At 37.5% G+C, this 24,990-nt stretch overlaps 1 protein-coding gene and 1 long non-coding RNA gene across 13 annotated transcripts in view; both read right to left on the bottom strand.

Annotated features, from left to right (window-relative positions):
- MAGI2 (membrane associated guanylate kinase, WW and PDZ domain containing 2) overlaps positions 1–24,990 on the bottom strand; it is an 817,299-nt gene that overhangs the window by 658,774 nt on the left and 133,535 nt on the right. The gene's annotated exons all lie outside the window — the stretch shown is intronic.
- Positions 1–24,990, bottom strand: part of LOC308190245 — a 74,074-nt gene that overhangs the window by 7,650 nt on the left and 41,434 nt on the right. Inside the window, exon 2 of the long non-coding RNA XR_013947027.1 lies at positions 1–24,990. This exon is cut by the window's left edge and continues 7,650 nt beyond it. This is a non-coding gene — a long non-coding RNA (uncharacterized lncRNA).

Raw genomic sequence — 24,990 nt, 5'->3', positions numbered from 1 at the left:
TACTTAAGCAAAACAATATTAAAGAAAAAATAACTAGGGCTTACATACAGCTTCAAATGACACTATTAAGACGTATGCAGTATAAGGAGCAAGCAGAAATTATTAAAAGGTTGCAATTAAACCTTTTGCAAGTAAACATTCATACCTGAAAAGGCACCATAACAAATTTTTCCAGTTGCAAGATAAATTGAAGGGAAATAGGCTTACACTTAACTCTTCTGAGACAGCAAGAGCACATCTATCAAATCTAAGCTGCCACCTGAATTCCTACTGAGATGAGATCTCAAGACTTATTCTTCCATTAAGGGTTCCTTCTCTGAGTTACGGGCCTGATCTGTGAAACTGCGATGCTTTGGAGCTTCCTGCGCAACTCTGCCCCATGAGCCTCTGTGCTGGAGCCTGGGAAAGGCCTTAAATTCAGCACGGCTGGAATCCAGCTGTGCGCTCTGCTACTCAATCAGCAAAAACCCCTCCAGTTAAATACAATGCAGTTGTTGCCAGAGCTACCAAAGGGACTCCAGTCGTATATCTACATGAGATGGCTCATCTAGATATCTTCTAAAGCCTGCTCTTCTCTGAAACGTTACTGTACTACGTTATGAGAGTCTGTAATTGCTTCAGATAAAAAAGCCTGCAGCCACAACACTGAGCTTATTCATAAGCCAGTGGGCATGTTTACTGTCAATAATTTCCATAATGGGTAAAATGATATTGTACAGAGTACAGTACAGAGTAGGTCTCCGTTTCTAAAACTTATCTAAAGCTTTGGTGATGCATGGTTTTTAAGTGTTAGGACAGCTAATGGCTTTTTTTTTTTTTTTTCCTGTGTATTTTAAATGTTTTCTGCAAGTAAAAACAAACCAATTCACTCCCTTCCATTCATCCCACCACTCAGTGAATAACGAGGTGTTCTGTTTTACTTTTAAATAAATGGACTTCCAATCATACTTAATGCCTTGTTTCTAACAATTGAGCATTACCATTGCCCATCGTGTTACATTTCTGTTAGCACCAGCAATAATGAAAATGTCCCTTTAGAAATACCAGTGCCTGAGTGCACTCACAGGCCCTGATGTCCCTGCCCACCGCCGGGACTTCCCCACCCTGCCCACGACCTTACTCCAGTCCATGGGGCCATTGTTGCCTGCCCAGAAAGGCCACAGGATGCTATCCGCAGCCCCACTGCTGCCAGTGTCCCATCCCCATCCCCAGGGAGGTGCCCAATACCCTTGGCTGTGTCTGAGCCCCACTTCCCTCACTGGGTATGATCCTGACACCCACCCGCAGCTCACAAGCTCACAAGTAATTAATTGGGACTACATATCAGACAAGACACATGCTCAAATATAGTAGTATACTTCCTCAAAAAAAAAAAAAAGTTCCAGTAACTGATTATTTTTAATCCACACTCCATACTTTTAAAAATTTATAAAAAGTATCTTGCAACATGGACTACAAGGATCACTCACCAGCAAGGCAGAAGCTGCCCAGACCAAGAAGACTCCAGGAAAAGATACTCAAAAAGAATGTTTTAAAATGAAGAAGGTAGTTAATATCAAAGAATAACGAGTGTTACTCAGTTCTTTACTCCTAAAGGTATTTTAATTAAATTTGAATACAATATTTTCCAGACCTACACAATTACTCACAGTGTCACCTCCTCCTCTTACCCGCAGTGCAGATGTGACGGTGGGAACAGTTCCCCTGCTATTCAGGCAGAGAAGAGGGAGAAAACCTTCAGTCTAAGAAAAGATTAACACACTCAATTTCAGCTTCTGCATTCAAAGTAATATCTATATATATATTTTTTTTTAAATGAGGCCTCCAAAGGAGATATCTTTCATCTACTTTCTTCATTTACATCTTCCCTTTTAAAAATGCAGGTTGTCAGTTCCGAAGGAGGAGAAACAAACCTGAGCACTATGCAGGAGCCCTCAAACACTGCCCAAGAAATATCCCTGTGCTGGCAAGGCCATTGCTGTTTCATCACTAAAACTCTGCTACTGAAGCTGCTGAAACCACCTAGCAGTGGACTGGTCTTTGAAGGAAAACACCAGGTCTACTGAACACGTTTTGTTCTGATGTGTTTGGGATTTCAGCTCAAGTGTAATGCAGTCTTTTCTGCTTTCCCACTCCCTTCAGATTTTCTTCCAATGAAAATCAATGCTGATGAAAGTTGCTGGATGGGAACTCTGGAGACTAAAGGCCTCTAATTACCCAGAAAAGCACAAAAATCTATCCCCCATTCAACTCCAGGGTTGCCACAGCCCCTATTTGCAGGCATCACCACCCTAAGAAAGGAAAAAAGAAATCAGCTCAAGAAAACGTTTTGATCTTAAGCTTTGTTCTAAGCCTCTCCCAGTGATGCTAATTATCACCAAACATGACAAATCTTCTTGTGGCAGTGTCACCTGTTAGAAAATACACTAGGAGCCAAGTCACAGGAAAGTGGTCACCACAGTGAGCAGCTCATCCAGGTAGGCTTTGGGTACAATACAGATCTAAAATCACTTTGCTCTAAACTAAAACCACCACAAGACCTTAAAGCTTAGACTGATCTATTCCCCCACCCTACCAAGCACAAATAATTTCTACTGACTGAGGAAGAAAAATTGCTTAACAAGAAACAAACAACGATACTACACAAAAGACTTCAATAATCAGACATCCAGAAATGTTATTGAGTTTTATCCCCTGATGGAATATGAAACTCATTCACAGAGCCTTAAAAATAAACAGTGTATATTCCAAAATGAAACACCAAACCTAAGCAATTTGATTTTTAAATTATTTCACTCAAATAAGACCAGAATAGAAATAATCTGAGAGAGGTACATTTAAAAGAATTGTCCTTCTCCAGGAACTTCTCACACTTCAGACAAACGCCTGCTATTGAGATACTGTAGCCAGGAACAGTTACTGGGACTGCTAAAAAACTTTCTGAGAACAGGAGGAGAAGGGAAGTAAATTTACAATATTGCCATTTGCATGGGCTGAATCTGGAATAGATTTTCTACCAGTGTTACGATATAATTAAGTTATATTTTAAATGTAAAAAACAATGCAAACTCATTTACATTACTGCAATATCCTTGGTTAACGTACCTGTTGGCAAAATACCGTCAATGTAATTAGGATAAAAATGACGAAGTTTCCAATTCTACATTATACTTCATTATGAAAACAAAGCACAGAACTTTGTTTGAGGCTCTTCCTTACCAACATAGAGTGGTTAATTCCTAAACCACTAAAACCTTCAAAATATAAAGAAAAGAGAGATAAAAAGAGTAAACTTGAACTTCACTGAGTCAAAGCAGTGCTATTAGATTAGCAGCTGATGAGTTGCATCTTCAATTGTACTGCTAATTTAACAGCATCTCACTGAAGACTTGATCTGGATTTGTGCCAAAGTTTTAACCTTCATAAAGACTTCTCTTTCTCCTGCCCCATCCAGGTTTAGAGGTGCTATAAAATTATTGAGTTATATGTTAGAAATTGCTTTTCACTTCTATCAAGGCTGGGAGCCATCCACTTTGAAGGGAAGATACTAGCACAAATCACTAGTGTTCGGAGTTATATACAAACACTTTGCAAAATTCTGTCTGCAACAGACAATAGATAAACTAATCCTAAAGCGTGAGCTAGAAAAAAAAAAAGTAAAAAAAAATAAAAAAAATAAAATAAAATAGAAAAGCAATCAAAGCAGAAGTCCTTCCCTAGGAGCTTTCTTCCACATTCACACAGACTTGGGCTGTGCCTTTACACCACCACAACATAGCAAGAGCATTGGTGAATTAATCAAATACTAAAAAACTTGAACAATAGCTAATGCTAACAGCATTCTAACAACAACAACAAAAAAGTACAGCACAGAAAAGCTTTTGTTGCAATGTATACTAAAAATAAAGCATACACAATAGAAGGATAAATCCATTAGTTTTATCTGCATTATCAAAGTCCTAAATGGAAGTTAATCAGTCTGTGAAAAGCCTTGAAAAGTAACAGAAGGATTACACAATGCTGTTATTCAGATTTTACACACAAGCGAAAATATATTTAATAATACTTTAAACAGCATAGACCTTGGATGGGCTGACCAATTTCACAGTTGAGAGCCATCTATGCAGTGATTTGTACTGCTGGCACAGACTCAAACAATCTCTGATCATCAATTACCTGGATAAGGAAAACATATTTAGAATAAGACTATTTTTTTTCTAGGTTTACCTCAAGTCTTTAAGGCGCAATTTCACAGTCTATATACGTTGATGTATGCCTATTCACTCTTGCATCATCAGTATAACAGACAACAGTGTGCAGAATGGAGCTGCAACATGGAATATATACAAGCTAAATGTATATAAAGCTATAAAAGCAAGAGGCAGAATATGTTTAAAACAGTAGTTGACAGCAATTTCAGCTATTTATCTTAATACACGTACTAAAAAAACTCTTGGAATGCCATAATTAAGTGGATACCCTTCTGTGTGTATGCACTATGATGTCGTTCGTAACTGTATGGCCATATACAAACTCTTCTGCAAGACCTTCGCCCATTTTAATGCAAAAGATGGATGGCAACACTCAATCAATGAAAGATACTTAAAAATTGGCTTTCTCCTCAGTGTTCGGCGTGTGTGACCATATGCTTTAGTTTAGTGCACTCCGTTCAGACATGTTCTGTAGACAATATGATTAATTTTTGTATGGAAATTTTCTAGTGTTCCTTGATATAGCATCTAACAACACCATAAATACTAGTTTATTTCTACAATGCAACTTTTATGAAGGGAATGCCGTTATCCTCACTTTTGAGGTGAAGAAATATAAGACAGAAAGAGCTTAAAATAGCACATATTTAGTGATTTTGGAGCCTAGTTAGTAAGGAAAAGAACCTGATATTTTCACATTGTTTGGGCTTTGTATGTCCAAAGCACTGAAGGTGTGTCGGTTCTGAGTGCTCAGCATGCCTGCTACTGAGACCTCAGCTTTTCCTTTCTGTGAAAAGTCAGATTTAAGCAAGTTGATTAACACAATACAGCAGTTCAGTGGCACAGACATTGCTATCATCCTGTCGTTTAGAATAACACTTGAACTGCTTTAAGCACAAGACACTACTTCCTCTTCCTACCTTCATGCTTGATTCACTCAGTACCTTCCAGTTTCTGCAATAAATGAAGCATGGTAATAAAAATCATCCATAGCGAAACACAGGAACCCTAAATTTCATGTTTGGTTGGTTTCTTTTTCTTTTTTTTTTTCCTTTAGAGAAAAAGTTTTTCAAGCAATTTCATATTTCTCTGCCTGTAGCTGTTTTCCTTTTCTTTTTCTCTCCTGATATGCAGGAGCCCTTCTGCCTAAATCCCCTCCATCCTGTCCACTGGCGCATCTAGTGTTGTCACAGCGAATACACAAGGGGGCAAGCCCATCTGTCTGGTATTTCAGATCAGGCAGAAGGAGGGGATTTAGAAGAAGATTATTGTGAAGGTTTTGTTGCAAGTGTGCCAGTGTCTACGCTAGGCTTCTGCTGGCAGGCAAGCCCAGCACCTGTGTCGCTGCCAGCACCGTGCTGCTGGGACACTCCAGATTCACTCCCCTAGGAGACAATGAGAGGAAGCCTGCCTGTGGCCTGGTGACTGCAGCACTGCAGGGGGCTTCACTGCCTTCTCCAAAGCAGGGGCAAGGAGTTGGTAATAGCTGATCAGGGAGTTTAGGACAGCCGTTCCCTTCCCCACCTGAATGCCCCGACTTCGCACACTGGAATTAGCAGCCTAATTCCAACAGGCAGCAGGAAAAGGAAGAGGAAGAGGAGAGTGACGCTCCTTACCTTAACAAGATAACCTGCAGCTGGTTTGACTCCTTTTTTTTTATGGGAAGCTTTGGTCTTATATCAAAGATCTTAGAACTGCTCTATACACTGAAGGACACTTGGCATCTCATAAATGTCCTGAATTTAAAACATGCATGAATGATAAGAGCCCAAGATTATTTTTTTTTTCCAAAATCAAGAGAAGTCTTTAAAGTCCTCATAAAATAAACCTGATGATGCATTACTGCATTTCTGTACGATACATTTATTTTACTAGTGATGTTTAAATTCCCATTAAGTTTCACAGGCAAGCTCCCAGAAGGATAAAGAAACAAAATGGACCTTTGAATTTTTATTTCAGTCTGGCTGCTGACAGAGTGGTAACCTCCTCAACCCTGAACTTTAAACTAAGTCCTAGTCATATTACGAAAAATCACCTAAGAAGTTACAAACTTACAGTCGTTAAGGGAATGAAAGCTGATGTTCTGGAGCACAGTTCTGCCTAGGAGATAGGCCTGGGAGCAGGTTTCATATTTCAGGGTAACCTGTGGGTGAAATCCTACCTTGGCTGAAGTAATCAAGACTTTTGCTATTGATTTCAGTGAAACAGTGAAACCAGGGTACAGACTTAAAAGTGAAAAAGAAATAATAAAAATAATAATAATTTTTAAAAAGAGCCCCAGAACCAGAAATGAATGAGAAAGAGAGATCTTCAGTGAGAGAGCTCTCTGCACGCAGACAGAAACATTTTGTACTCGCCTCCATCACTGCTTCAAGCTCACTTGAACAACCCAAGCAGTTCGATTTCCTAAATTGCAGCAGTGCTTTCTTATGGTGAGAGATTTTGTTCTTTATTGTGATTTTTTTTCTTAAAAACTTGAATTATGATTTCTATTGCTGTCATCGTGTTTGATCTGTGTTATTGTTGTTGACTTGGTTCAAGCTACTCTAACATTTATCTGCTTTCTTAGAAGCCAAAGAAGAAAATTTCTTCCTGCAAAGTGAAAAAAAGAGCATTCTTTAACCATGCGTTAGTCTGGGGATTTCAACCCTAACATTAATTGAACAATGCCTATTTATTCAAGCTGAAGAGCTGATTGGGTTAAGACTTAAAAGCTAAAGAAAAACAGGATAAAGCTATTGAGACAAACTCCAATCTTAAAATAGCAGAATTACCCACATCCAGTCCTGCTTTCCTTTCTAACAAACAGAGTTTGAGGCATTATAAGAGCCTAACAGGTTCCAGATATTGTCTCAATCCTCTCAGACTTTTTCACTGGTAAGTACTCAGAAGCATGATAAAATAATCTGATCTTCCCAACACGTTTTTCTTCAGTTTTATATTAAGGAAGGAAATTATTCAGCTTCTGTTTTCTAGTGCTCATTGGCACTGCTAGGCTTGCATCTTTGTTCTCTCTATTCTCCCTCCAGTAGATGGCACCAGCAATTTCTATATTCATGATAATACAGGATTTTGTTGTTGTTTTTAATATCCATGGTTATATTTTCCTGACGATGTTCTATGTGTTTCTTTAATAAATCACCATGACAAAATTGTGCTTGTGAAAGTTACTTAAATGAAGCACATCCTGATAATGTAAGTATTGTCAAGTATTTGGGATACTTCCTAAAACTATAGTTTGATATAATGCCAAAACAGTAATTTTCTGCTTTAATTACTTTACTGAAATAGTATTAATTCAATAGCTGCAACATGGATTTTTAATACTTTACTGAAATTGCATGAGTTTACAGCTACGATTTCTGCTAGCAATATTCCTATTTTCAAGGAACAGATTTTTACCACATAGCTTAATTTTAAAAGTTTCACAGCCGTTTCAGCTCAGAATATATATTTACAGTACAGAACCTGCTCATCTGTGGCAGCACCTCTGCTGGTGCTTAGGCCTGTGCTTTATATTCCCCTTATGCTCACCTACAGGTAAATAATTTTGCGTATGGTGTGTGTGTGCTATTCAGTCCTAAGCTTAATTATACGAACATGGTTGCATTAGATTTTTTAAAATATATATGAGCACACACACAAGAAAACAATTACACCAAGAATTCAGCTCTGGTTGCCATATATATGATAAATTGCTTTATTTCTCAAACAACAACAAAATTTTCCTTAGATCACTTTAAAATTTCCTTTGTGAGTGGATGATTGTATATTTACCTGACCACTACAAGTTCCTTTCATATTCTATGGGGATATGCAAACACTCTAGGATGTATTTTAGTTGACTACATTCGGACACATGGATCCCACCTTTAATGCCATACTGCTGACAAGAAAAGTATGATTAATTTAGCGAATGTATGATTGCTTTAGAAATGCTTTCATTTTACTGGGGTCAAAATTGTAATTTGGCTTACTACATTCATACATTATTACAGCAGAAATTGCAAGTGACCCCAAGATAATGTCCACAAACATAAACAATTAAAAGAACCTGATCTGTGAGTAATTATTTCATAACTGACTATGATAAAACAATCCTGTGCATAGCTTAAAGCATCACTAATCTAAAAAGAAAGACCATCACTCGTGACCTACACTCCGCATGGGTTGCTGACCTATTGAGTTCAGAGATCAATTGCCTTCCTACATCTCAGGAACACATTCAGCAAGCACTTACAGAGCTCAGATCAATGACTTTCCATTCTCTACAAGCCACAACTTCCAATATACACCCAGAGTTAATGTCCACCCCATTCCCACCCCAAACTGATGACCCCAAGTTTTTATTGGTGCAAGAATGACCAAGTCCTGGTCTCCTTGTGAAGAATGTGACACTCCCAGAGAGAAGAGAAAAACATATTTGTGAATAGTCAGTGCCACTAGAATACCATAAAATTAAGTATGACAGATAAATTGAAGCACCAGCGGTGAAGTTCAAGAGGTTTTCAAAGCTTGCAAAGACCAAAAGTTACTGCAAGTGTTTTCTGTTTACTACTGGCCTATGCCTTCTGGGGAAAGTAAGTAGGAGTTGTACCAATAAATAAATAAATTCATACGTAAATATCTTGTAATGTTTTATTTTAAAACAGTGAGAATGAAGACAGCATGGGGACCACGTGTAACAAATGACTGAACTGGTGTTTCTGCCCACTCTAACACACTGACCTTACAGTCGGGAGAATACACTGAAGTTGCTTGCAGCTGTACTGCTCTTAGAACTAAATTAACAGAAATCTATCTTACATCCAGAAAAAGACTGTTTTAAACATGAGTGACTTGCAGTGAATCTGAAGAATAATCAGAGGTATTGATGTAAAGTCTGTAATCGATTGGTGTTTCAGGTGTTAACTGAGCAGGGGGGTGGCTTTGGTTGCCAGTGACATGCAGAGTAGCTGGAAAATAGGAACAGACCACACGCATACTTCATGGCATGCTCATGGCTACCCCTAGCCCTGCATTTGGCAGACAACAAACATGTTGGTGTTTTTATATTTTCCATTTGGAACAGGCTGGATTCTTTTGTTGTTGTTGTCTTGTTTTTGTTTTTGATATAACTGGACTTTCAAGCTAGTCGAGTCTCCATTCTTACAACCCCTCATGCATCGTTGGAAATCTTTCTGCTTCTATCTTATACTCTATTTGTAGTCCCTCATTTCAACAATATAAATTTTGTGATCATTCTGCTCTTACTCCCAGACAAAAATGAAAAGAAAACAAAGTAATAAATAAGCCAGGCATGAATGCAAATTCCATGCATTCAGTATAATTCAGGATATCTGACTTCAAACTGCAACTTCCTTTCAATTAAAGAGAAGATGAAATTTTCAGGCTTTTAGAATTGCAGCATTTTAAAAATAAATTAAGTAAAAATAAAATCAGTAAAAGCTGGAAAGGTCTGCCTAATACATAAGCATTGTAAAATGAATTATAATCTGCTTGCTGAAATCTTAAATTTCAACCCCCTTTCAACCTCCAAACAAAGATGTTCCTTACAATTCTGCAGGTAAACAAAACATAATCTCCATCTCTCACACTGGTTTAATAACATAATTGCCCGAATTAATAAAAAAAATGAAACTTAGAATCTTTACTTTATCCCAGTATTAAATCACACAGAACTTGCAATAAAAATCTGAAAGAAGCTTGCTAGTAGTGCAGCAATGCAGTATTGTATTTATGCAGTATAAGAGCACATCAGTATCATACACCCATTACCTTCATATGATTAAAATCTCTTAATATTCTACACACTTTATATTCTTCCCATGCTAGCATGACAAGCATTGGTGGCATCACAAGTGTCTGCTGGGAAAAGACCTATAATTAAGAGGTACAATACTCCAATTTCACTGTAAGTGTAGATAGATTCATTACACTAGAATTTCTCAATTTTAGTACAATCCTAGGTTAAATGTTCAAGGGAAGAATGAAGCGTTTGATCAACAGAAGACATTGGTGGATCACAGTAAGTCTTTAAAATACATAGAAATTGCTGCTACAAGTAAAATAATTTCTTCTCCTCATCTACAAAATGACCTTGAACTGCAGTAATGCAGATTCAGGCTAGAGAGAAGGAAAAAACACTTCTGCTATAAGGGAGGCACCAGAATGGCTACAGAGACTATGGAATTTCCATTACTGAAAATCTTTAAGAAAGAGTCAGGTAAGCATCTATCAGGAAGCATGTAGGTATAGTTAATCCTGCATTGACATAAGAGAGGAACTAGAAGAACTTTTAAGTTCTCAGGCAACCCTCTCATTATTTTAAATACAAAAATACCAATTTGATGCTATTCTTAAGTAAATGTAATGAATTGTATTTCTCATTTCTAAATGATTTTGGCAGAAGCTTCCGCCATACTGCCACTGAACAATTCAAAAGTCACTAAATTTGCTTTTTGCCCCCTAACCATTCCCCCCTCCAAGAAAGGGAAAAAAGAAAGCTCAAAATCCAATCAACTTTTTAAATTAAATTTTCTACAATATGTTTTGTTAGTTAAAGTATTTTGAGTCATGACTAGTATTCTTAGAAGGTTACTACTATGCCATGAGCTATAATTAAGTAAATTGTAAAATAGAATTTTATTGATTTTATTTTGATGTTAAAACAACAATCATCTTTAAAAAAAATAGCAAAAGTTCTCATTAACTCTTTTTTTTTTCAGTTAGTTTTACATATGAGTTCAAGCTAAAAAGCTCTGGTCTATCTAATATTTATCAAAATATAGTTTTTCCTATTCTTTGCCAAGTAACCTATACATGTGCACATGCACTCACTCAGAGAACTACATAGCACAGACTATGTCTCCTAATTGAGATGCTGCTGTTTACTAAATGTTAGTCCTTGGACTGAATTTTGGGACAGTACACACATTGCTGGTTTCTTCCTGGTGCTCTCTACCTAATCATAAGCATGAGTGGAAGTAGAGCATCTCATTTCTAACATTGCAGTGTGTTAACAAGTTTAAGCATGTGAAAAATCCCATTAAGAAATCACAATATGCGTTTAAAGTTAGGTGTACGCACAAGAGCCCTAAAGGATCACAACCTCTCTCAGTTATATTTGAGAGCACATCAGTATCTTCTCACTGCTGTGTACATCAAAAATATAACCCTAAGAAGTAAAATCCTGCAATTATTTACACATTTCAACTACTTATCTTTGGTCACCTGGTACTATCCCAGATACTTATCACCATCTCTCTGCAGAAGTGAACAACATCACTTTACTTACAAATTCATTTTTTTTAACACACTGCTGTCATCTGCACTTATGTGAAAAATCCTTCTTTTCTACTCCCAATATATAATTTAGGACATCATCAGGAATGTCACCCAAGAACAAAAAACACATTTGCTGATGTGGAATATCTGTGGATTTTGTGGTCTTGGTCTCTTCCCAACATTCCTTGTTTGTTCCTCTCTCATCTCACTGACTTCAGTCTTTTTTTTTTTTTTTTCCAACACAAAGTTACACCCTTTATTTTCCATACCATAAAACTTGATAACATTAAGATCTTTATTCTTTACTCTCCTTTCCAGTCCCCTCCAAAAAGGAGCAAAGCAGGTAACAGCTGTGCCAAAATTATGGGGGAATTTGAAGACTTTTTAAAATTTAATTTCACAGAAATTTACTTAAATTCTTCAGTCTAAGCCAAGTGCAATTAACAGCCAATCACCAGAATTGCTTAGATAGGGACAGGCTTCCATTCCACAGTCAAAATATTTTATTTAATTGGGCTGGGTGGATCTCATCACCCGTTAATCCTTTAATTTCCCTTTTACCTCTGGGGACCTAGATAACTTGTATCAGTTTAGTATGACACATGGCAGTAAGTTTGGGCAGTAAGCTCAGCTCTTATGCAAACATCAGGTTTTAAGATTTGCAGCAGCAAGTTACCCTGGAGCTAGAAAAGACATTTTTGCCTCCAGCTTCCTCCTCTAAGATCTGAGATCTCCTTCTAGACCTGGCCCTTTAGGCAAAGGTTTTGCTGTTACCTTCTGACACCACTTAACTCTTTCCTGCTCTCAACCACTACTGAATTCATGCAGGCAAGCCATAGCTTTGTCTGCTTTACACAAATCACTTAGAGGAACTGTCTGAAACTGAGACAGCACCAACAGCAGCAGTGGTTCTTCTCATCCTCTTTTAACACATACTAAACGTAGCATTAGTCCTGACATTGAATTAATTCTTCATGGAAATTACTAAATCTTAAAGCACACAAATTACAATAACAAAATCCATTATGCATCCCATTTATTACCATAGTTAAAGGAAAAAAAAAAAAGATATTCTGAAATTACTTTATCCACTGCAACACCTTCACTTGCCAGGCGATAAGAGCGTACCTCAGTCAAAGCTACTCAGACTCAGTAATCCATTTCAGGCCCTTGCTGTGTACAGCATTTAAATGAAATTTCTTTGAGTGATCATCTAAATGACAAGCTTGTGCTCTTACTTAAGCAAGTAGCTATGAGCACTTAAAAAGATTTACATAAGCATATTAAATAGGCTTTAGTGTTCTTGTATTCACAGTATAGTTAATGCAGTCCTGAAGCACCCTAAATGTATTGTCATATTTTTGCCAGATTTCTGGCAAACCTACCCAGTGAGAAGCCGTATTTGTATTTGACATCAGTGAAGGAATTGATTCAATCATTCTCAGCACTTCTCATTGAATTCAATAGTCTTTCGTTCATCTCTAGCATTTCTGCAGACTTCTGGAAAGGAATAAGCCAGGATATGAACCTTCTGCTTGCATTTAAGCCACTTCTTAATTTCCAGATCAAGACATGAGGTATCTCAGCTGTGACTAAGCTTATCCTTTGCATTCAAGAGTATTATAAATTTTGACTACCTTGTGTCCACTGCTTCCAGCATACAAATCTTCCTCCACATAACCAGCCCATAGCATGCTGACTCCCATGCACTGTGCTTTTAGGACCAGTGCTCACGACAGCCTATTTCTGTGTAAATTGTTTTGCAAGCCAGATACACTTCCCTGGCTCCAGCCTGGCTTCCTGGGAATGAGACAATTCAAAAGAAAATGATAAAGGAAAATACGGGGTGTCTATTTGTAGGATTTGGGAAATGTGGAGCAAAACGTAAAAAGGCTCAAAGTCAGTTTGTACAGAGCCTTACTCCTCCCCCACCCATAGGGATTTTTGTGCAAGTATAAAGGAAGTAAAACTGGAGCCAAAACTTGAAGAGCTGATATTGCTTAACAGAGAGATTGAAAATGTTAATGCTTTATAAGTAGTTCTGATATGACAGCAGATAATACTGCTGCTGCTTCCCTAAAGCACCACAAATTCAGCTGGTTAGGTCCCAAAACTCTTAGCTGGGAATGATTTCCCATCAAGTCAGTGGGAGCCATGTCTGATTTGGACTCCAGGATTATAACCTAACAATACATTTGCATGCAGTGCACAAAGGGAATCTGGAATCAATTAAATCTGTACAAGAAAAATGGACCAACACTGAGGAAGATCCAACAGCTCGGTCATGCCTGGCAGTCTCCCCCTCCAGAAGCATGTGACCTAATGACAATTCTAATAAAATTAAGCATGAATATTTCATTACGAAGCACTTAAAGACAAAAAACACACACACACATTCCTTCTGGAAGCAGCTCTGCTCCTCCAGCCTGCCTTAGTTTATATCTACAGAAAGCAACATCAGCCAAGCCAATGTCCCTAGAAGAGGCAAGATCAGAACTGTGGAGAACAGAGCAACGCTCTGAGACTGACACTTCCATTCGATTACAAAGCTCACGTGCACATTTTGGTTTTGGAAAGCAGCTTGGACCTTTTAAAACTTATTATAAGCAAATGCACATCATACACAATCAAAAGTTAAATGAAAGTAAACACTTAGAAAGCCATTTCCTGAAGCACTGGGCAGTCAAATAATGAATGATTTTGCTAACTTATGAGAGCATTAACATAAATGGAAGTAGAAAAAAAAAACTTAACTTCTTTATTTATACTTTTCTTAGTTAGCCAAATAGAAAATATTAACTAATATCACAACTGTTTACAGTTATCTCCTCAAAATTGTTTCTTTCTTCATCATTTCTTGTTATGTATGGCTAGTATAAAGTAATCCCTTGCTTAGAATATTGTTTTAGAATTTTCTGTAAAAAAAAATGTTATTAGAATAAATTAATTCTACATTTATATGCCAAGTTCTTCAAAATAATTTAGGGTTATATATTGGTAGGTCTTAACTCATGAAAAGAGAACAGCTCAGCAGCAGAGTTACAGCTTTAAGTTAATCAGAAATACCTCTGGGAGGAGGAAAAAAACCTGCTGAAAGTTAATGCCTCAGCTCCTGCAGCACACTCGTCCCCCCTCTGCAGGGCTTTGACACACGGGGCTGTGATGGTGCCTCGGCTGTGCGGAATTACGAGCTCGAATACAATACCAGGGTGTTCAGTCCTTTATGTGTGCACATACATTTTGTGTATGTGTTTTACTGGGAGCAGCTGTACATGTTGTCAGCAGATTAGGGACAGCGATAGCAATCAGACAAGCAGGGAAAGCAGAAGAACAAAGGCTCTCTTTGCCCAACAGAGTCACCTGGAAACATCAGACGGAGACCTCAGTCAACACCCCGTACTGCTGGGGCCATGCCAGCAAAGAGAGAGGATGACAGAAGGACAAAGTGGCACATCTGGGACAGACCCGAACAAACTGACCAGCAGGTATTCTATCCCATCACCCCAATGTGCTCAAATAGTGTGGATCAGGGGAAACCTCCCTGCAAAGCCAACGTGAACCCCAAACAAGGAGCAGCAGCTCAGCTCACAAGCACAGAGTGAAGTTTTGGAGAAGTCTTTTTTCTTTTTTTTTTCCCTCTTATACTGCAGAATTCAGAAATCAACCAGGAGTCCTATAAATATATTTCCCTAACTAGATTTTATTAAAAGCAAAGAAATAAAATTTTGATGAAGTATTAAAAAGCTTTCGCCACTCTCTTCTTCTTTCTGCTTGTCTGACATGCAAGTTTATTAAACCTTCAGTGACAACAATTCCAACCCAGTTACAGAATAGTAGAGAAATAGGCCAAACAATAAATCCAGCCTTTACAGATGAGGATGCAACGAAAGGACAATTAGAAATATGATGTTTCCCCATTGTTATTAGGGTAAACACCTTACACCCACCATCAGTGGAGAGAAGTCACGGTGATTCTCATGTCCTCTACCATAAGGCAGTAAGCCAGTTGAGGGGGGAAAAACAACAACAACAAAAAAAAGAATTTGCTTTCCCTTTTGGAAAAGGAAGACACATACTAACCAACAAAGCTACATTTTCAAGAATTAGAGTTTGAAAATCAAATCGATCAACACCGGGACTACTCCAGAAAGTAGTCATTATTATAGAGTTGGTTTTGTTTGTTGGCTTTCCCATTTCTTCTCTTCTCTTCTCCTATGCATTTAATGCCTCTGAATGTTACCTGTAATTGCGACATCAAGTGGGACATCTTTAAAGTAAGAATTGTATCTATATGTATATGTGCATATATTTGTGGCCACATATGCGTGTCAAATGAAGACTTTCTCTATATGACACATCTGCAAAAGTCTACCTCAAACATGCAGTCCAGTGACTTCTGATAGTTCTTCCTGTGTCCTGAAACCTGTCTGTGTGAATATGGTGTCATCTCTTTACAAGTTTGGAAGTGAGTTGGATTTTTTTTTCTCGAATAAATAAATAAATAAATAAATAAATGCATTCTCCCCAGGTAACGATTTATTTGCTGGTGGGATCAAAATTTATTTTATGGCCAAGTTGTAATCTCTTCATCCTGGCAAAGACTGTCTTAGAATAAAATACCAAAGGAGGACATGTGAAGCACACTTTCCCTTTCCTCACTACTAAAATATTTTTTCTTTGAGATCAAAACTCTGCAAGAATATTTTACAGTCTCCTATAGTCACTAAGGAGTACTATCTAGTCATAAATTTTGTGTAGTATGCTCAGAGGATGCACTTAAAAATAGTCTTCGTTATCATCTTTGCACCTAATTACCATGTTTACTAAATAACACCATTTGTAGCATCTCTGTTGTGCATCATGCATCCAAAAGGAATTGCAGATGACTTATTTCTGTTTCTCTGGTAGTTCACAGAAATCCTTGTCCCACTCAAAGGTACTCTTTAAACTAATCTTGCTCCTCATCTGTTTTAAGTGTGCCCCAAATCCATAGATTTCCATTACACTCCAGCATGCCTTAGGAAAGGATAGATGCTATTCAACCTCTTGGTCTGATGTTGCCCTTACTCTAAAATTTCTTCAAATAACTCATTAGATTTGAGCAAACACTGCCACAGGCAATCAGAACACAGCAAAGCCCAGAAGAGCTATGAAGAATCATGGCTTTATCTTTTTTTATCTATTGTTTGGTAACAGAGGGTAGTAAAACCCTGCAAGCTCCCAGTTACCTGCCTCATGAAGAAAATGGCAGTGAAGACATCTTGCAGCTTCAAACTTGATCACTTGCCCTCTCCTCAATGACCTTACAGCATCTCCTATTCAAGTTACTGCATGCAGATGTATGATTTCTCTTTCCCCCTCATTGTTTATCTTCTGTATTTTCCTCTCTTCAACTTGAATCGTCTACTAGCAGTAACAGAAGGCCACCATTTTTATTGTAGTGTTACTCTGGATAGCCTTAAAATGCTGGCCTCAGCTTGTGCCAGAGAAGTCGGAGATCTGCAGCTTTTTGGCTTTGTCCCTGGTGCAAGTACTTGAGAAATACTCACCATTGAGCATTACAGCTCCACAAGGCAGTTTCTACACACTTCTACTCTATATAAACAAAAATGACTCTTGTAGTCCAAAACTTAAGTCTTTGGAAAGGAAGTCTCAGAGGCAATGATTAATAAACACTGTTTCAAATAAAATAATAATAAAAAAAATACAAAAATCAAAAACTGAGAGGTTGAAAGGTCTGTCAGGGAATCTAATACTAATACCAACATCAAAACAATAGGATACTTAGACAAAAAACTCTAATTCAAGATACCTAAGCTTTGTTGAGAAGGAAAATCTCATTGTCCCTTTCTGTTGTAACTGCCCTTCTTTGTTTATTATTGCTACACATCCCTTTTATATCGCTATATTGCTCCTTATTCTATTAAAAAAAAAAAATCAGGAAAGAACAGAGGGCTTTTAATTCATTCTTTGAAGTGCACCACATGCAAACTTCCAGTCATGTACTTACCATACACTAACTAGCTGTTTCAAATACTCCTTGCCCTAAATTAGCACATCATCATCACTCTCTGGAGAAGTAGAGTGGGTGAAATATACCACTGCTTACTGTCTAATGGATGATTTATACATTTATGGAGCACGAGTAAAATGATACCATAATGACCTACCTGGTCTCATTTCATGGCTATAAATGACCACACAATGTTCAAGATAGAAAAGCAGCAATTTTACTTTGGGATCAAAAGATTCACAAACTGATAGGTTATAAGGCCTTTTAGGTCATCCACAAAGTTTTTCTCTCTTAGTTGTTTTGACTTGAACCAGAGCAGACACAAATCAGGACAAATGCTCCAAAATAAAGGTGATCCGAAAGCACTAAATGCCAACCCCCTCCTTTCACTTCACTATTATGAGGCTGCAAACTGGATAGGTAGGAAATGTTTTTGTCTTCATGTTTTCCCCTTCCTCTGCCATTTTTGCAAGTTAAATTGGATTGTAACATCAGACTTTACAGGTCAGGAATAGGAAAACTAATGTATTTGTTTGTTTATTTATTGCCGAGGATTAACAACAGGGGTTTTCTCCTTGAATTTACTGTTAAAAAAGTATGCAAGGTGTAAGATAAAAGGGAGTAGTATGAGAAGGGGCTGGCCTGCAATACCTAAATTATGGAATATAGTGTATATTAGCTGTTAAGTGGGCTCAACAGTGGACATGACATGTCCCCAAGGTCCTTCCCAGACACTTCTGCCAGAGGAACTTCTGCCACAGATTTTAACATATTCCATGCTTTGAGTTCCTTAAGACCCTGTTGGCTAGCCCATCAACCATTGAGCAAGAGTTTTAATGATGAAAACCAATACAGATAGCAGTGCATGTTCTTAGAATTGTTCTGCTATCCTTCAGAGCCTACACAGAGTCCATTCCTAAAACAGCAGTAGTGAAGGCAGAGTCTTAAGAGAGTGGCTATCACAACATTCACCATGTCCCAAACCTTGTAACTGATCCAGGCACACACAGATCCCACAAGGATCTCTAAGGGTATGACCAACCCGGGACTATGACAGGAGACAAGTGGGAAACCCCTTATAACACACCTATCCATCCCACTATCAGATGAACAATGTTCTCATCACTGAGCTTAACACTGGCCCAGGTATAAGAGAAATAGTGAATTTAAAAGACCTACAAACCGAACTACTTCTTTTAATGATAATGTCACTGGCTTGACTGGGACTGGAAAGATAACCCTGAATTCAGTAAAGGTTGCCCATGAAAAGGGGTTCAGCAACGTGGAAGAGTTGATTTTTAAAGAATTCTGTTGGCTTGCCTCATCCAGTTTTGACCATGTTAGCAATTCCCTCAGCATGCAAGCCACCAATAGTCATATCCAGCACCTTTTCTCTGTTGTCGTCCTTTGTTTTACTAAGAACTTCCAGAGAAAAATGCACTTTAATTGTTTCTTCTGCATCATTTTATCTTATTTTCTTCAATTACTATTACTGCCTATGCCTCTTGCAGCTTTCTGTACCTGGAATTGTACTTTTCCACATTTATTTTATTTCCTCCTGTCTTCCACACTTCCCCCACACCGCCAGCAAAATCCTTTCACATTAATTATTTTATAATTGCTCCTTATCTTATATTTGTCTTATTTTTACATCACCTCAGTCTTGCATCATGTCTAAACACAGGTGTCTTCCATATTAGCTTCTGATCATCCACATTACTACAAGAAAGACATCGAGGTCCAAAGAAGGGGAACAAAGCTGGTGAAGGGTCTAGAGAACAAGTCTAATGAGAAGCAGCTGAGGGAGCTGGGGTTGTTTAGCCTGGAGAAAAGTAGGTTCAGGTGAGACCTGATTGTGCTCTACAACTACATTAAAGGAGGCTATAGTGAGGTGGGTGTCGGTCTCTTCTCCCAAACACCAAGTGATAAAACAAAAGGAAATGGCCTTAAATTGCACCAGGGAAGATTTAGGTTGGATATTAGGAAAAATTTCTTTACTGAAAGGTTTGTGAAGCATTGGAACAGGCAGCCCATAGAAGTGGTTAAGTCACCTTCCCTGGAAGTGTTCAAAAAACGTGTAGATGTAGAGATCAGTGACATGGTTTAATGGTAACCTTGGCAGTGCTAGGTTAAAGGTTGGATTAGACAACCTTACAGGTCTTTTCCAACCTAAATGACTCTATGCTTCTTTGATTATTCTTGCTTAGGAGGTTATCACAGAATGCTTAAGGTTGGAAGTGACCTCTGGAGGCCATTCACAAGTATTTCCCTGCTGCCTCCTAAAGTGACAGTGTTCCCAGGTTCATTTCCATCACTCAGAAGTACCTCCCCTTCCGCCGCTGAATCCAGTTTAAAGTTCTGATAAGAAGCCCAGCCAGTTTGCTGTCCAGAACATTCTCTCCCCATCTGGTCAGGTGTGCCCCATCTGGTGTCATCGTGCCCAGTCTCTCAAAAGTGTGTCCAAGATTGTAGAATCTAAAACCTTGAGCATGGCACCATCCTCGCAGCCAATCATTCACTTGGTCCCTTCATCTCCTTCTTGGATCCCAGTCACCAACTGGGAGGACAGAGGAGAACACTACTTGTGCTCCCAAACCTAGTTTTGACTGAGGTCACAATCATGTGAAAAATATCCCCCACACATAGTAATATTCAGATCACAAACTGAACATCCACATCATTATTATTTTGTGGAATGGAACAGAACTGATAAATATTTGGTGGGGGACACCAAAACATTTCATCCTTGCATGTAATTAATTTTATTTTTCCAGACAACTATCCACAGTGGTAAAATAAATATCCAGATCACAGAGGAGTTTCATAAAAATGTCAGCAGTGAACTACCAAAATCAAACTTTCATGGCAAGTTCCAGGATTAAACTGATCGTAGAAGAATATGAGTGAACATCAGTTTTGCCCTTAAAGGGTTATGTAAACACAGTGAAGAGCTGTTGAAGTGTATTAGCTGTAAATACCATGTTTAAACAACAAATTCCTGGACAGATGATATTTGTTTCGTGAATGAGCAAAAGACTTAGCCATGCTGTACTCAGATCTCCTGATGGCTTTAAAGATAATTTCAACATTTACCATTCTGGATGTACAGAACTAAATTCACTCTTTAGCTGAAGACCATTTTAACTTCTATGTCATACAGACTGAAAAATCTACAACTTAAAAAAAAAAAAACAACAACCCAAGAACCATCTGAATTCACGTGGAGACTGGCCCATCATCCTTAACACATAAGACATTTGCTGGAGTTTGGCAGGCAAACAAAACAAACACAAGTCTGGCAGAAGCAGCTCCTTTGAGAGAATAAGAAATAAAATACAATTGCTCATTCTGGTGGAGGTGGAGAGAGGAAGGGTTATAGTATGTGAATTTTGGAACTGACCCACGAAGTGGGGTAAAAATGAAAACACTTGGAGACGTGAAATGAAACACATTAAAATAAAGTGTTTAAAGCTCAAGTCAATTTGGATTCTGTTAAGTGACAAAGCTACTCCCATCTGGTGCAATGATGGAAAGATGCCTATGTACATATTTAAGATTCATAGTTCAAAATAATCAAGAAAGAGGTGAGTGATTGAGTAATACATCACTAGAGTCCCTTTCCTCAATTTAATCTATTTGAAACAGAGTTTAAGAAAGCATCTGTCCAGTAGTTTACGTAGCATGTATCTATGTATGTCTATTTTGAAACTTGAGAAAGGTCTATATTAAAACAAAACTCTAGAACATGAATTTGCTGAAGATCAATATTGTAAGATTCTTCAAAAAGCTATATCAGATATCCCATAAAGGCTGCCTCCATCACATTTTTTTTCAATTGGCAAAATGAAAAATAGGAAGAGAAAATCCCAAATCAACAAGGTGCTTGCACACATCACTAAGCAAAAGTTATAATTTATCTTTTGATGGAAGGATAGACAGAAAATCCAATTTACAAAGTATATATATCCCCAAACCTTAGATTTTTCCTTGTTTCCTTCTTCCTCTTATCCTAATTAGTATTTATTTGTCCCCACCATCAGCACCTGAACAGATGACTATGGGTAGTATAAACAATGCAAGTGTCATTCATGAATTTTGTATGCTACCTATCTATTTGAAAAGCTATTATTATTGGTCCCAATTCTGGAAATACTGAAGGACGTGCTTTATTCTCAGTGTTCAATGGGATTTAAGAATATGCTATTGATCACTCTCTTATGTAGAAACCTAAAGGCAAAAAGGCATTTGATTTGGAAAAAAATACTAGTACTAATGTAATAATGGGAAAGGATTACAGGAATGTCTACAAAATTTAATACAGGTGCCTTTATAGCCATGAGCTGTAACAGATACCAGATATCTCTGTACTAGAGAGCACTTGTTCACCAATTTATATTTTTCATTAATACAAATATTTCTTTTAAATGAAAACCATCATCCAAATCTAAAATTAAAACGAGCTGTAAAAGAATAGTTACAATTTTTGAGCAACTAGGAATGAAAATACTTTTTTTTTTTTAGTATAAAACTATTTAATTTACCATTTTTCTTAAGGATAGTTCTTCTGTTCATACTTCTGATAGCAAAAGACTTTAAAGAAAGAGTTCTTCCAAGCAAGAGTTCTAATTGCTCACTTTACATGAATTTTTGGATATCATCTCCCAAGAGATTTCTATCTTCACTAAGTACATTTTCTCAATGTTAAATATGCTGGAGAATTTATTCTGTTTATGCCTTTTTTTTTTTTTTTTTTTTTTTGAGTTCAGACTACTGTAAATGAAACAATACAATGGAAAGATTTTTTTTTCCCTTGTGTTGTTTTGAAATCTAGTCCCCAAGGAAAAAATTATTTAAAAGAGTGACAATTTTTTATGCTACATGGAATAGAGTTGCAAATAAAATATTTCAGTGGTGAAAAAGGGTTATTTTTAATTGAAAGAAAAATGAGATTTTTTTTGTATGTATGTATGTATGCAGTAGAAAAGAAAACCATTGAGCGAAACACAGAACTCGGCCAGAAAAGACAATCAAAGGAGGTGCACTACAGGTAACTGACCAAACTGTTACAACGCCACTCAGTGTTGCTACTGGGCTAGACACATAAACCCGAACGTTTGGCATACATTACCACAATAAGTGCCAGCCTGGACAGTTGAAGCTAACAGAATGATGAAGGATATGCTGATTATCTCCTCCTGGACTCTTACACATCTTGTTTTGTCATACAAGTGTAGGGCTTAACTAATGAGTATTGGTTCAGTTACTATAAAAGCCAAACCAACAAGCAAAAAAACAATGTTCTTTCTACATTACCAGAGGCTGGAAGAAAACAGGTCTTCAGGCATTGGAAGGAAAGCATCATAGGAAAAGTGTCTTTCTTAGACGCCTTCTACTTTTACTTACAACTGAATCACTAGTACATTTCGGGGGGGGGGGGGGGGGGGGAAGTAAAATAAAAAGTAAAACTAAATGATGGTGTATGTGAGTGTGTGCGCACAAATCTCTGCTTTTCTTTTTTTCTTTCTTTTTTTTTTTTTAATGAAAATGTTCATTGCTGTTAGCGGAAATACTACTAATAATAATGTTGTTTACTTTGATTAGGGTGATATGTGATTGTACTAACTTAATGTTGATTCCTACAGAGAGTTTTCATATCTTGTTGTCAATGGAAACACCAACTCTAAACTAGTATAGTCCCTCTTATACTATATGCTGCAGCAAAGTCACTGCGTACAAACATTAGCTCTCCTCTCTGGAAACATTAGATTCAAACCCATGCAAGTGAAACAAAGGAATAAATTCAGTCTAGTCTCTGGTCTATGATTATCTGGAAGCTAACATAATATACATTTTGGCTTGAAATAATAAACTGATCAGAAATGAAGCATTAGAATAGTTGGTTGATAAGGAGGTTCATTGGCATTGCTCTATAAAGAAACTTGCAGGGTATTTTTAATGAATGCATTCCATTAGAGCAAGCAAATGAAATCAGAAATTACACGTCTCTGAAGTAAACAGAGTTTGGAGTTAAACAACCCTTAAGTGACTAATTCATAAATATATATATGTGTAAGTATTTAAGCCCATACAAACTGCTAAGAAAATGAGAGAAACAAAGCATTTGGTGATGGGGGCCAGGAAATGCTCTTTTTCACCCTGCCAATGGATACTCACTAAATGTTCAACACAAAAAAGGCAGCAGCTGTCTCCTCTTGTGCCTAACACCCTGGCAGATCCTCTGTTGGTTTGGACTGACGCTAAATTAACAATTTTGCAGTCTGCATGTCTTATCCTTCTATTCCTAACCACCAGGCTCTTTGTGGTATCAAACAAGAACCTCATGTGGTACCAGCTTAGGCCTTAGACAGAGACGACAGCTCCTACAGCAATAAGGTCTTGCTAAAAGCAGAAAAGTAGTAATAGAGTTGGGAATGGTCAAAGTGAAGAAAAAAAAAAAAAAAAACACAAAAAAAACCCAGCAGCAACAACAACAAAAAACAGCTACTAAGTCACAAGCATTGCCTAAAGATTGCAAGAGGAAAGCAGCTACCATGTTGTAACACAGCCCACCGCCATCTCCTTATTTACAAACTACCCTCGTCTCAGAAATTGGAATTTGCTTTACGTAAAGAAAGACGGGTTGACTCCTTTGAAGAAAAGTCAGTATGCACAAACTTCATTCTTCAAGAAACCTGGCTGTAATGTCATATGGTGATATTATCACAGGTTCCCAACAGAGAAGACATTTCTTATGCCCTAAGAAAGCACACAAGCTTCAAGTAAGATGAAAAGTAGATTTCTCTATTAGTAGTAGTAGCAGTAGTAATTGGTTAAAACATTTTTATCAGTATCTCATTAATTTATTTGTCTAGATTAAAGCACATCCATAGTGACAATTAAACTCTTTTATTCTAGTTTTCCCTTGTGTTTATATGTACATCTATATTTGTCAACATAAAATAGCATTCAACTAAGCAAGTTATTATGTGACCCTGTAGAGGCTGCAGAAGGGAAAGGAAACCAAATATGCACAGGAGCCTCAGACCTGAAGCCCTCACAGCACTCACTTCTGGGCACACAGAACTGCCACCACATGGACAATTTCCTAGGGCATTGGCAGACCACGGTTGTTTCCTTCAACAGATAAAAAAGCTTTTCTGATCCCGAGCAACAAAAATCAATTCTGACTTACTAGTTCTTATTCTGAACCTTTTTAGAATTTATATTCCAAGTTAGCCTTAGGAGGAGATTTAAACCTCAGCAGCAAGACTAATGTTTTAGAAATTGTTCATGGTTAGTTAATGACACACTCTGTAAACAATGACAGTTTATTATATTTTCATTTGAAAAGCAACTTTTAAGTACATTTATGAGACTGTATTGACAGAATTTAAAGCTAATGTCTTTGTGAAATTACCTGTATTGTTAAATGTTTAGAAGGTGACACTTTAAGAAATCTGTAGTGTCCTATGTCTTCTC

Source organism: Anser brachyrhynchus, assembly GCF_964034855.1.
Source record: "Anser brachyrhynchus genome assembly, chromosome: 1".
NCBI lineage: Eukaryota > Metazoa > Chordata > Aves > Anseriformes > Anatidae > Anser > Anser brachyrhynchus.
The sequence above is the reverse complement of the archived record's forward strand: the minus strand, read 5'-3'. Positions and strand labels throughout refer to the sequence as shown.